Genomic DNA, 13,781 nt, shown 5'->3' with positions numbered 1-13,781 from the left:
TCATTACAGTCTGGAAATTCACCAAATTAAGATGGTCAAATACGCAAAATGTACTTTCTTTCAAATTGATCAGTTGAGCCAACATTTGTTTCTGTTATATACAGAATTATAAATAAATACATTACATTACATGTATTGATTTTGTTTAATGTAGAACACAGAACTTTATAAAAACTCAACGCACTATGGGGGGCGCTCTAGATCGCTTCGGCAGTTTCCGTCAGCGTTCGGCTCGTTGCTGCAGTGCATGATGTCACTGTCTCGCTCAGTTCGTTTCATTCGATCACTCGCTGTACGCTGCTATTTCATTCGTTGAGGTCGCCACCCGTTGCCACCTAGCCCCAGAAAAACAGAGCAAAACCTTCGGCAAGGTAGGCTTTTATACATTATTTCAGTTGTACACTTGTACAAAGAAAACACAATTCCCGGACGTTTTACTGCAAAACTAAAGGAATGTTAGGGTTTCTGTCGCGTTTGCTCTGCTGAGGGCCGAGCTGGGCGTTTCAACGACCGTTTTCATCTGCTCAACGATACACAGAACAGCACGTTTCTCTCATTGTACTATTAATGTACTCTTATTACATACTTGTGCCAATATTATGAATTATATTCGTTTTTTAGACAAGCTTTTCATTGCCCTGCCCAATGGAGTCGTTAACGTTAGCTGCGGAGCTAACCTATGTTCACGGCTACATTATAAATTAAACATGCACGAATACAGGACAGTGTGTAAGATTCGTTTACATGTGAGTGTAAATGCATAGGGATATTTTAAATGAACAAATAACCTAATTCAATATATTAATTAGGTATGTATGGAAGGCATTTGTACTTGCAGATAAACCCCAATAGTATGCAACCTCCTCCAATTCCAAATGCTCTTCCAAACAAAGACATTCGTTTCAACAATGTTCCTTTTTCTGTTAATACAAAATACATAATTTGTCTATTTTAAATGGCTTTTATAGACATATAAGTTGCATTCAGGCTATAGAGGATCCGCCCAGCGCCTATTTCTCTCTCAGTCTGTCATTGGATTAATGTTCTGATATGAGGCCTGGGCTTTTGCTAGGATTGTATTGTTTTCTGATGGTCTTCTTAAATTGTTTTTGGTTAGATACTGGTTTATTCCTGTAAAATGTGTAAATAACCTATAATGTTTGGACTGGTATTAAATTAAATTTGCAATACGAACTGTATTAAGGCAGGTCATAATTATTTTATTATTGATTAAATTGTGTGTATCTAACTAAACTGTGTGGATGGATATAAGAGGGCAAAGTAATTGAGTGTGTGTTATATTATATTCTGCACTGCATTGTTTTCTAGCTTATGCTAAGTGGAAAAATATTTCAGCCTTTGAAAATGCCTGCAAGGTTTTAACGATTTGCACCGTTGCTTTTTGAACCCATAGATTTTTATATTGAAGCTGTGACTTAATATGCACGCCAACTGCTGATGTGCCAACAGCCCTGCTGAGCAGATAAAAAAAAGCTCCGAAAGGCAAAAAGATGAATGTTTTTGTGTTCAGACATTAGGATGCATTGCTTATAAACTGCAATATTCATACTGGGCCCCTTATTCATTATAATATGTAGAGAAATCAGAAAAAAAATCAGATCTGCTGATAATATATAGAGAACCAAACTTGCAAAAATAATACATAAATAAATAAAAGAAAATGATAGAAAAATAAAGGAATAAGTGACCTGCTTAAACAAATACAATGAAGTTTTAATTTTAATAAATTTAGTTCTGAATAATTATTAGTAATTGGCATCAAAGATGAAAATACTGTAAATATGCAACCATTTAGACTGCAAAATAATTTTGTGTAACTTAAATGGCATTAATAACACCAGTAATCATTAATATTTATATTTATATTTATATTTATATATATATATATATATATATATATATATATATATATATACATAAAATTGACATTTGTGCTAAAAAGCAGCAATAAAACAGTGGCTAAAATATTCTGAATGTTATAAATATTATGTTCTTAAAATCAAACACAGAAACTGATGTGTTCTGAATTATTATTAATAATTGTCTTCAAAGAGGAAAATGAATGTACAACCATTTAGTTTTGCTAAATTATTTTGCATAACTTTAATGGCCTAAATAACTCCGGTAATCATATGTGATATATTTATATTTATAAAATGCATTTAATTTTTTTTAAAATAGTGTGTTTGTTATTTGTGCTAAAATGAAATAGAACAGTAGTTATGTTCTTAAAATCAGACACAGAAACTGATCTGTTCTGAATAATTATTAATAATTGGGTCCAAAGATGAAAATATACGTGCAACCGTTTAGATCGCAGAAAATTGTGCATAACTTTAACAGCTTAAATAACACCAGTAGTCATATATCATAAATATTTATATATTCATAAAATGCTTTTTAAATTATTATTATATATATTTTTTAATAGTGCAATTGTTATTTGTGCTAAAAAAGCAGAAATAAAACAGTAGTTAAAATATTCTGAATATTATATAAAATATTATGTTCTAAAATCAGAAACTGATCTGTTCTGAATAATTATTAGTAAATGGCATCAAAGATGAAAATAAACGTGCAACCGTTTAGATCGCAGAAAAATGTTGCATAACTTTAATGCCGTCAGTAACACCAGTAGTCATATTTGATATGTTTATATTCATAGAATGCTTTTGTAAATACATTTTTGTTATTTGTGCTAAAAAAGTGGTTAAAATGCTCCGAATGTTATATAAAATGTTACGTTCTTAAAATAAGACATGGAAACTAATCCGCTATCCTTCAATCTCTAATAACATTACTTTTCCAGTTACGTTTTTAGTTGCCCTTAATCAGCACTTGTGGCCTATTTTCAGATCTGGTGCCTCAGTTCAATTACGCATTATGAAATAACCTTGCACTGGCTATGATATCAGCGTTTGGAATGTAACACTTTTGTCGGTCTGTGTATAACAGCGTAGACAGTTATACAGCGTAGTGTGTTTTGGAAACAAATACATCGATGTTCATTGTTCTCCTCGTCCTGTTTCCTCAAGAGCTGATGGCATGCATGTTGAAATTGTTGAGAATCTTTCAAAGGGTGTGGACTCCTGTCTCATAACGTAACTTCTAACATGCAGGGGTCTTTGCAAGGGTGGGTGAGGGTTTCCTGTGGGACATGTTGCCTTTGTGCAGCTGTGTAACTATTTTAGTTGACCCCTCCCAAGTGTCATGATGGTCCCATACTTTAGTTTTGCATATCTCTGTGTTATGACAATTAGAAATGATTTGTGTTTGTCATTAGGGTGCCACTGGAAAAACACTTAATTATTGAATTTATAGCAGCTGTGTGTCCATAATGACGCAGATATTATTCAGATACCAGTCACTGTTGTCTTAGGATGATACCTTGTAAGGCTGACAGAAAACAGGCCAAAGGCTGTGTCATTGTCTGTTCTGGTTTCACGTTGCATCCTGGTGTAACACAGACCTGAAGTGGTCTACTTTATTTACCAGGCTCTAAGGGTTGCCCTTATTTTGCATTCGCATCTACACTGTCACTTTGACATGTATCAGATGGTCTCTTTCTGTTGGTCTGTGTTATGTTATTGCATTGCATGAGCTGATATAATACCGCATGCTCTACTTAGGCTCAAAAAGGCCTGAATTTAGCCAAGCCTTGATTGTATTGAATGGTTTATGTTAGGGCTGCACGATAATGGTTGAACTGATAATCACAATGATTTTGCCCAAAAATGTTAAATTGTGATTTTTAATCATGATTATTCTTATATGTGACCCTGGACCACAAAATCAGTCATAAGGTTAAATTTTACAAAACTGAGATATATACATCATATGAAAGCTCAATAAATAAGCTTTCTATTGATGTATGGTTTGTTAGGATAGGACAATATTTGGCCGAGATACATCTATTTGAAAATCTGGAATATAAGGGTGGAAAAAAATCAAAATACTGAGAAAATCACCTTTAAAGTTGTCCAAATTAAGTTCTTAACAATGCATATTACTAATCAAAAATTACATTTTGATATATTTATAGTAGGAATTTTCAAAAAATCTTCATGGAACATGATCTTTACTTAATATCCTAATGATTTTTGGCATAAAAGAAAAATCAATAATTTTGACCCATACAATGTATTTTTGGCTATTGCTACAAATATACCCCAGCGACTTAAGACTGGTTTTGTGGTCCAGGGTCACATATATGATTTTTTTTTTTTTTTACATTTGATCAGAATTATTGCACAAAATATAAAAATTTAAATTTTACCTAATTTTTCTGAATTATTTTGTCATATATAGACACTACCAGTCAAAAGTTTTTTTAAAAACTTTAAAAAAACTTAAAAAAAAAGTTTTTACCAGTCAGAAGTTTTTTTAAAGAAGTCTCTTCTGCTCACCAAGCTTGAATTTATTTGATCCAAAGTACAGCAAAAACAGTAGAAGTACTATATAAAATAACTGTTTTCTTTTTAAATATATTTTTAAATGTAATTTATTCTTTTGAAGTCAAAGCAGAATTTTTCCAGTCACATGATCCTTCTAAAATCATTCTCATAATCTATATTGCTGCATAAAAAACATTTATTATTATTAATACGTTGAAAGCAGCTGAGTAGATTTTTTCAGGTTTTTTGATTAATAGTTCAGAAGAACAGCATTTATCTGAAATCAGAAATCTTTTGAAACATTATAAATGTGTTTATCATCACTTTTGATCAATTTGAAGCATCCTTGCTAAATAAATGTTTAATTCTATAATTTCTTTCCCAAAAAAAAAAAAATTATACTGACTCCAAGCTTTTGATGGTATAGTGTATAATGTTACAAAAGCTTTTAATTTCAGATAAATGCTGATCTTTGATTTTTCTATTCATTAAAGCATCCTGAAAAAATTTACTTAACTGTTATATTATAATATTGATAATAATAATAAAAATAGTAGTAATAATAATAAAACAGAAAATCAGCGTATTAGTATGATTTCTGATTTCTGATGACGTGACTGAAGTAATGATGCTAAGAATTCAGCTTTGAAATCACTGAAATAAATTTTGTTTTAAAATATATTCAAATAGTACACATTCATTTGAAATGGTAAAATTATTTCACAATATTACAGTTTTTGCTGTATTCTGAATCAAATAAGTAAAGCTAATTCTTTAAAAAGCATTAAAAATCTTACTGTTCTTTATAAAACTGACTACATTCTAAACCTTTAAAGCTTTCAGAAGCTAAAACAGTGAAATTCCAAATATGAATTTTAATAAGTTCAAATCATCTTATGGTATTTCTATTAAAACAACAAAGACTATCTAGCACAGATAAGTGCATTTATTCTGCAACCGCATTCGCAAACAATATAGTCAAGATTAATGTTTAATACATTTAATACAGGTCATCATTTGTAGGTTTTGCAGCAAATGGCTCTTTGGCCTCTTAAAGCGATGGTTCGGAGTAGATTTGACTACATTGCTATGCACTCCAAAGCCCATCTAAATGCCCCATCCGAAGTTTTTTTTACCTTTGTCAAACATTGACGGAGTTATTCGAGCTTGTCGAATGGCTTGCTGCTGCCGTACATGGTGCATGTGATGTATCTCGTAAAGTGCACCATGAGTGAATTAAAAACAACTGTTACCCGATCCCTACTAGTCTCAAAAACTACAAATGGCGACACGTCGACGTCAGTTCCCTGGTTTGGGAAAAGCACGTAAAAGTACTACATTGACATGCACACAGACGTAGTAGGTGGACTTTTATGTAACTAGTAGGGATCGGGTAACAGTTGTTTTTAATACACTCATGGTGGACTTAAAAATTTTCCAATGCAGCGTTTTGTGAGTACATGCCCTATTTACACTACTGTAGAAGTTTGGTAAGATTACTTGCACGTTTAGTGGTGCAATTTACGAGATACATCACATGTACAATGTACGGCTGTAGCAAACCATTCGACAAGCTCAAATATCTCTGTCAATGTTCGACTAAGGTAAAAAAAGACTTTGGATGGGGCATTTAGATGGGCTTTGGAGTGCATAGCAATAGCAATGTAGTCAAATCTACTCCGAACCATCGCTTTAAAGGAACACAGCCTGGCTGTGTATCATCATTTGAGCAGATTTTCGCAAGTGGAGATCATGAACATTTTTAAGAAAATATATCCATCTGGTCAATATCGCACATGATTGAGAGGTGCAGCAATCATGATTAAAATACTATTAATCATGCAGCCCTTTTCCCGGTTCTATTTTTATTAACCAATCTCAATGTTTTAACCATTCATTTTTTTACATTACGCCTTGTAGCCACCCCCGAGACACCTGTTACCATGTCCAAGTTTCTTAAACCCAAACTGAAGGTAAATTATATGAGTTTGTGTGTGTGTCTGTGTTCTGCACTGGTTTGCTGTGTAAATTAAAGTCAAAGGAAAGGAAGAAACTCTGTGTGAGGTGTTTTTCTCCTTATTCACTCGAAAAGAGAGACGCATGGGTTGGGTTCTACCTTGGCTGTCACCCCACACAGGCCCGTCACTGCAGCGCTGTTGCTTTTGTCTGCACTGCAGCGAGAGGGAGAGAAGATGCTTAGACAAATGCAGTCTGAGAGAGGTTTTGTTTTCTGCATACTCATGCACTCAGCAGCATCTTAAGAAACCGCACATACCTGAGCTGAAGTGATATATATAACAGGACATATGAATTGGTAAGGTCTGGAGATGCTTTTTTATATTTAATGCATGGTTTATTTCAGGTTTTGTGTGTTTGTTGCATGGTTTGTGTGGGTGTTCTGCATGATGTAGCCTAGTTGATATGCTGCCATGGATTAAGTCTCTTAAAATCCGACTGTGTGTGATGTTTTGATCCTTGGCGGCTCTGATGGAGAGCAATTTTGATTTTTTTTTTCCACAGCTGACTATAATCATAAATATTGCATGTTTTAAGATGCACACAATTTCATTTGCAATTGCATTGTCATTCTCAGGGATCATTTAGCTTTCAACTCTTAATCAATAATGTAGTCGTTAACAGGATATGCTTTAAAGGTACAGGAACTTACCTTCCGGTCATTCAAGATGTATACGTTTGTTTTTGAAGAAAACAGATTTGAAGAAATTCAGCATTGCGTCACTTGCTCACCATGTAAATGGGTGCCGTCGCATTGCTAAATTTCTCTAAATTTGTTTCAGTAAAGACAAAATTGTCTACATTATGATATTATGGATATCCTGATGGTCAGTAAACTTTCAGCTATTTTTTTATTTTTGCCATTCCTTTAAAGGGATAGTTCACCCAAAAATTAAAATTCTGTCATTACTTACTCACCCTTGTGTCATTCTAAACCTGTAAGACCTTCAGTTATCTTCAGAACACAAATGAAGGTGTTTTTGATGAAATCCGAGAGCTTTTTGACCCTTCATAGACAGCAAGAGTCATACCATGGTCAAGGCACAGAAATGTATTAAGGACATCATTAAAATGGTGTAATGACATGAGGGTGAGTAATTAATGACAGCATTTTCATTTTTTGGTGAACTATCTCTTTAAGTGCTTTTAAAGTTCACTTCCAGAACAAAAATGTACAGATAATTTACTCACCCCCTTGTCATCCAAGATGTTTATGTCTGTCTTTCTTCAGTCATAAAGAAATAGTTTTTTAAAGACAAAATTTCAGGAATGTTCTCCATAAAGTGGACTTCTATGGTGCCTGTGAGTTTGAACTTCCAAAATGCAGTTTAAATGCAGCTTCAAAGGGCTCCAAATGATCCTAGCCAAGGAAAAACAATTGGTTATTTTCAAAACAGAAAAAAAGGACAATTTATACACTTTTTTTTTTTTTAAAGTCCCCCTGAAATCAAAATTAAAGTTTTTTGGCTTTTAGTATGAATATATTAGCCTTAAGATTATCTATAAACCAGTGTGCTTCAAAACAACGACAAAATTCGTGTTTACAAGATATGGGCATTCAAAACTTAGTCTCGTCACTTCCGCCAATATGAATCAACGATTTTGATGATATCACCGTGCACTTCAGTTTCTCATCAAACGTTCTGACCAATCAAATGCTTTCTAGAGTCTGTATTGTCCCGCCCCCTACACAGAGATGCAATACACGGAGCAGATCATATGTGCTCATATGTGCGATCAGCATGTATTAAACTACACAGCCTCAGCATGATTATGATTACTATTTTGTTTTAGCAAGAGTTTCATATTGAATCTGTGGGGTAATTTATTAGTCTGTGGCTGTCATAAGCTACAAACGCGGCTTTACCGAGCTTAACGGCTCTGGCCCGAACAGATATAAATGGAACGCTATTGGCTATTCAAAATAAGTGGGCGGGGCTGGGCGATATGTTTTTGTTTCAGTTAAAAGCACGTCACCACATAGAATAACGTTGCATTTTTCCAGGCACTTCAGTGGACCTTTAACCTCGACAGTTTCGCTAGATAAGACCCTTCTTTCTCGGCTTGGATCGTTTAGGAACTTTTGAAACTGCATTTTGAAAGTTTAAACTTACAAGCACCATTGAAGTCCACTATATGGAGAAAAATATTGAAATGCTTGCCATAATTGGCAAACATTTAAAAAAAAAAAAACAATTTCTTTACGACTGAAGAAAGAAAGACATGAACATCTTGGATGACAAGGGGGCATGAAATGATCTAAATTTTCATTCTGGAAGTGAACTTCTCCTTTAAGGGCTTAAATAATATAGGCACTTTTATCTGTATCTGGTATTATTTCAGCTTTTTGGTCTCTTTGAACAGCTACTACTAGCCAAGTTTAATCCTTGGAGACAGCCCACCCGTTTCCTCTGAATTCCTTAGGCCTGCATCCTCCCATTCAGATGTCAGCGGCCCTCGGATACAGATGTGTTACTATGGAAACTTCCAGGCTTTCAACATGACCTCACTGAGTTCTCAGTGTATTCCCAGCTTGATAGTGGGAGTGTGTTTAATGATAAGTGCTTGGCTTGTGCTGAACACTGATGTTTAGAGTATGGGATCCATGTTATGAAAAATGAATGCTTGAGGAAATGGGTGTCATATTGCATCACTTCATTTTTCATGTCACCTCATGATCTGATAAGTATTTAGTCCTTGTAGCAATGCAGCTGTTGCAATGTTCTAGTTTTGCCTGGTTAGTGATTCTGTTTCACTCAGTTGTCACTGCTTTGAAAATCTGTGTCACCTTCAGGCTTGTGGTTATTAATATCCCAGCTCTTCTCTCAGAGAATCTTAAGAATGTCTGTCAAGACAACCTTATTATCAGGCTGGAGTGAGAATAGGATACTTTGACGCTATTAGAGAGTCCTGATTGTCTGGGTGGAGTGGGAATATCCTTAAACGGTAACGAAGGATCTAGTAGGCTGCATACAATTGGATAGGGATTCACTGATATTAAAATTCTGGTAATATGTTCAAATGTATATTTTGTTACTTTAAATGAATTTAATGCAGCATTGCTGAATAAAAGGATTTAAAAAAAATCTAATGTCAACTAATACTGATAAACACTACCGTTCAAAAGTTTGGGATCAGTACGATTTTTTTTAAAGGTTTCTGTGGCTCATCAGGACTGCATTTAATTGTTCAAAAATCTAAAAAAAATTCTATGTGAATATTCTTTAAAATTTATTTTTTTTCCTGTGATGCAGAGCTGAATTTTGAACCATTACTCCAGTCTTCAGTGTCTCATGATCCTTCAGAAATTCAAATATTCTGATTTATTATCAATGTTGAAAAAGAACAGCGTTTACGTAAAATAGGAATCTGTTGTAACAATATAAATCATCATTTAAGAGTTTGTGGTCAGTAATTTTTTTATTATTTCTTTTTTTTAAGGAAATTAATACTTTTATTCACCAATAATTTGATAAAAAGTATTTTTTTCCTGTGATGCAGAGCTGAATTTTGAACCATTACTCCAGTCTTCAGTGTCACATGATCCTTCAGAAATCATTCTAATATGCTGATTTATTATCAATGTTGAAAAAGAACATAATTTATTTCAAACAGAAATCTTTTGTAATAATATAAATTCATTTAAACATTTGTAGTCAGTAATTTTAAGAAATAAATTAATACTTTTATTGATCAAGAGTTTGTTAAATTGATAAAAAGTGAAAGAAAAGGCTATTTATTTGATCAAAAATCCAGAAAAAAACAGTAAAATTGTACAATATTATTTCAATGCTAATATATTTTAAAATGTAATTTATTCCTGTGATAAAAAGCTCAATTTTCAGCATCAGTGCAACATGATCCTTCAGAAAACATTCTATGCCGATTTATTTTAAATGTTGAAAAAAAACAGCATTTATTTAAAATTTAAAAAATCTTTTGTAACAGTATAAACTAATCATTTAAAAGTTTGTGGTCAGTACAAATTTTTTTCCCCTTTTTAAAGAAATTAATCCTGTTATTCACCAAGAATTTGTTAAATTCTAAAAAAAAAAAAAAAAAAAAAAATAGAAAACAAAGACTTATTGTTAAAAAAAGATTTCTATTTTGAATAAATGCTGTTCTTTTTAACTTTTCTTTCATCAAAAAATCCTGAAAAAAGAATCGCATGTTCCAAAAAATAATGCTTCCAACATTGATAATAAATGATCATATTAGAATGATCTTTGAAGCATCATGTGACACTGAAGACTGGAGTAATGATGCTGAAAAACCAGTTTTGCATCACAGGAATAAATTATATTTTAAAATATATTTAAATAGAAAATCATTATTTTAAACTGTAGTAATATTTCACAATATTACTTTTTTCTGTATTTTTAATCAAGTAAATGCACCCTTGATGAGCACAAGAGAATTCTTTAAAAAACATTTAAAATCTTACTGATCCCAAACTTATTTTTTAAATCACTAACGTCCATGACCAATGTGATATTCCAATATATTCAAAAATGGTTTATTATACTTTTCCTCCTTGACTTCTCCTTCCTCCTTTTTTTTGGTTTGTGGGTTTGTGGGTTTTGACCGTAATGGTTATACTTTGACCACGACAAAGATGGTTGGTTTTACTGAGTGTTTTTTTTATTACACAAACCTCAAAAACATAAAATGCTTTTCTGCATGTCATATCTCAAAGCTCTTGTAATGGTTGCCCGTTCATAAATCATAAATGGCCACTGTATTGCAGCAGGGCGAGAGGTTGGACTTTGCCTGTGTCATCATGTGTTGGGAATGTGAGAGGCAGTTACTGAAGCGCTCTGCTCAATGAACAAGCGTGTGGGAAAGAGAGGGGAACATTCCAGAGTGCTGCTGCTGGACTGCCGTATTCATTTGGAATCAGAAGCAACAGACTTAAGACAAATGATAGAGAGGAACGGGGAGGGAAAAGAACGTATGAGTTTGTGTTATCACTAGTACACAGCCGCATTTAGAGGTGCTATCTGTTGCTACAGCTGGACTGCAGTGAGGCTCTCCTGAACACGTAGCTTTGTAGTCTGGTGAGTTTTATTGCGTTCTTTTTGTGCATTTTAATTAACAACTGTCTTATTTCATGCTTAAGTATTTGAAAACACATCACAACTTGGATATTGAGAATTAAAAGACTTTAAGAGTCTTTTTTAAAAGACTCGTCATGTGTTGACGTCTGCTGATTTTTGATCTGCGCATGGGTGTGGCCTATTGCGCACATTTGCCGGCTTAATTTAACGGTACAGATCTGTGGTCATGACATCTGTTCTCACAGAGGCAGAGCTGGTCATAATCCCATCAGATCTAACAGACATCGAGATGGGATTGTTTTGGGAGAGGCGGGTTAGGGGGGAAGGGCGGTTTGCATCCAGCTGATCTAGACAAAAACAGGACATATTCACAGTATAGCACAAGCTGTGCATTAGATCGTCGGCTGTGCGTCACTTCATCATTTCTCATCTGGATGTGCTTTATGCTTTTATGATTGATTGGTTATGATTGGTTATGATTGACTCAAGGATCTCACTAATGGATCAGCCATTAGCTAATCACTTCCTTATCTGCTTTCTCTTTTCCATCCTTCTGTCATTATATCAAGCGGATGTTTTGTGCATAGAGCTGATCTCCTGCAGTTAAATTCTCCTTAAGATGTCATAAGCTATTGGCGTATTTGTCTCTTTCGTATTTACCATCATGATCGCCATCTTATTTCTTTATATCTTCATGGGGGGTTATAGAGGAAAGATGGCAGCTCTGGCCAGCATAACAAAAGACTGTATTGATCCAGGCTGACAGTGCATTACATGGCTGACTCCATAGTTAAAAGTGTCGTTTTGTTAGTTTCCCTGACCTTGGATTAGCCTGAATCGTTTCTAAATGCATCCCATGATGGATTCGCTTTAGCAAATGGAGCACAAGGTCTATGAATGATCTTAGCATGTGATTGTCAGACAACATCCCTATGCAATCACAGTAATTGAATTAAGGTTAAAGATTTTGTAAAGAAAGATTGTTAAAGGGATAGCTCACCTCAAAATGAAAATTCTGTCATTAGTTAGTCACCCTTATGTCGTTCCGAACTCGTAAGACCTTCGTTCACCTTTGGAACACAAATTAAGATATTTTTGATGAAATCTGAGAGCTTTCTGAACCTGCATAGACAGCACCGCAACTCCTGCGTTCAAGCCCAGAAAGCTTGTTTTTAAAAAGGGAAACATTTTACAGTTTGTGTCAAATATTAAACCATATATAGTCAAGGCTGGAATACACTAACATGACTTCCACAGATTTTTACCCCAGTTTACAAGCTGGATGAATCAATGCTATATTTGCCAGAAGTCATTGTTGGTCATTTTGGGACTTTGACCCCATCCAGTTGAAGGATATCAGACTTGTATGATATTTTGAGCTGATTTTAGTACACATTTTTTTTTTGAGTTTGGAACAACAGCAAGAGAAGAGTGTCATGGCTAGTGTTTTAAAATCTTAAATTTAATTGAAATTGCAAAATTCTGGCCAATAAAGTATTATCATTTAGGCTTTATCATTAGATAAATAATTCCGTAAACCTCACAGTAAGGGTTAATAAGTTGTCATGCCGTTTCTAAAACAGATCAAGAATGTTCAGCTGTTCGCATGTCAGTGTGGAATGGCTCCAGATGTTCACGCCTGTGTGTGAAGTGAATTCTTCTACTCTTCGTCCAAAGTTTTCTTTTTTTCACCGCTATGAAGTCATTTTTATTTGAAACGGAGCCAAATGTGTCTGATTGCATTGACCGGTTATTTATTATCCTATTTTGAGAGTGTGTTCACACTTGTAGTTCAGTTTGTTTGGTGCATTTGGTCCGAACTAAAAAGGAAAATGATACATTTGGTCCTGGTCCACTTAGCGTTCACACTGGAATTTTTGACAGCTAACCTAAAGATACCGAATTTTAAGGTATAGTGATACATTCACAACCTGATTGGTTGGGTTGAATGACACATATTTTATGACGGAACTCACCGAACACTACAAACAAAAGGAAAAGGTGCATTCGACTTAAAGCAACTTTAAGTCAACTACACCCAATGCTGTCTGCTGGACTAAGCATGTTTATTATTGCGTGTATGACTTTATTTTCACCACCTTTACCTCCTCGTTTCTCCACGTTTTCTTTGTGCTCATTTTGTGTTGATTCACTCCTTGTTCCCTTTGTGAAATCATGTTGCATAGCGTCGCGTCTTGTCATTACTTCCTGTTTTGGGTTTGTTTAGAAGTATTTGGTCCTTGTTCTATTCATATTTCATTCAAACCGCACCAGAGTTTGTATGGCAGCATTC

General features: G+C 34.2%; 1 protein-coding gene across 2 annotated transcripts in view; it reads left to right on the top strand.

The window, feature by feature from the left end:
• The first annotated feature begins 283 nt into the window (after window positions 1–283).
• Window positions 284–13,781, top strand: part of sptan1 (spectrin alpha, non-erythrocytic 1) — a 46,642-nt gene continuing 33,144 nt past the window's right edge. The window contains exon 1 of one of the 2 annotated variants that reach the window (XM_073825112.1): window positions 284–371. The gene's annotated coding sequence lies outside the window, so the exon portion shown is untranslated. Of the gene's footprint in view, window positions 372–11,278; window positions 11,489–13,781 lie in introns of those variants that run through there. The other variant, XM_073825113.1, reaches the window with a different exon arrangement.

Source organism: Garra rufa, chromosome 19 (genome assembly GCF_049309525.1).
Source record: "Garra rufa chromosome 19, GarRuf1.0, whole genome shotgun sequence".
NCBI lineage: Eukaryota > Metazoa > Chordata > Actinopteri > Cypriniformes > Cyprinidae > Garra > Garra rufa.
Note: the sequence above shows the minus strand (reverse complement) of the source record. Positions and strands in the feature narration are given on the sequence as shown.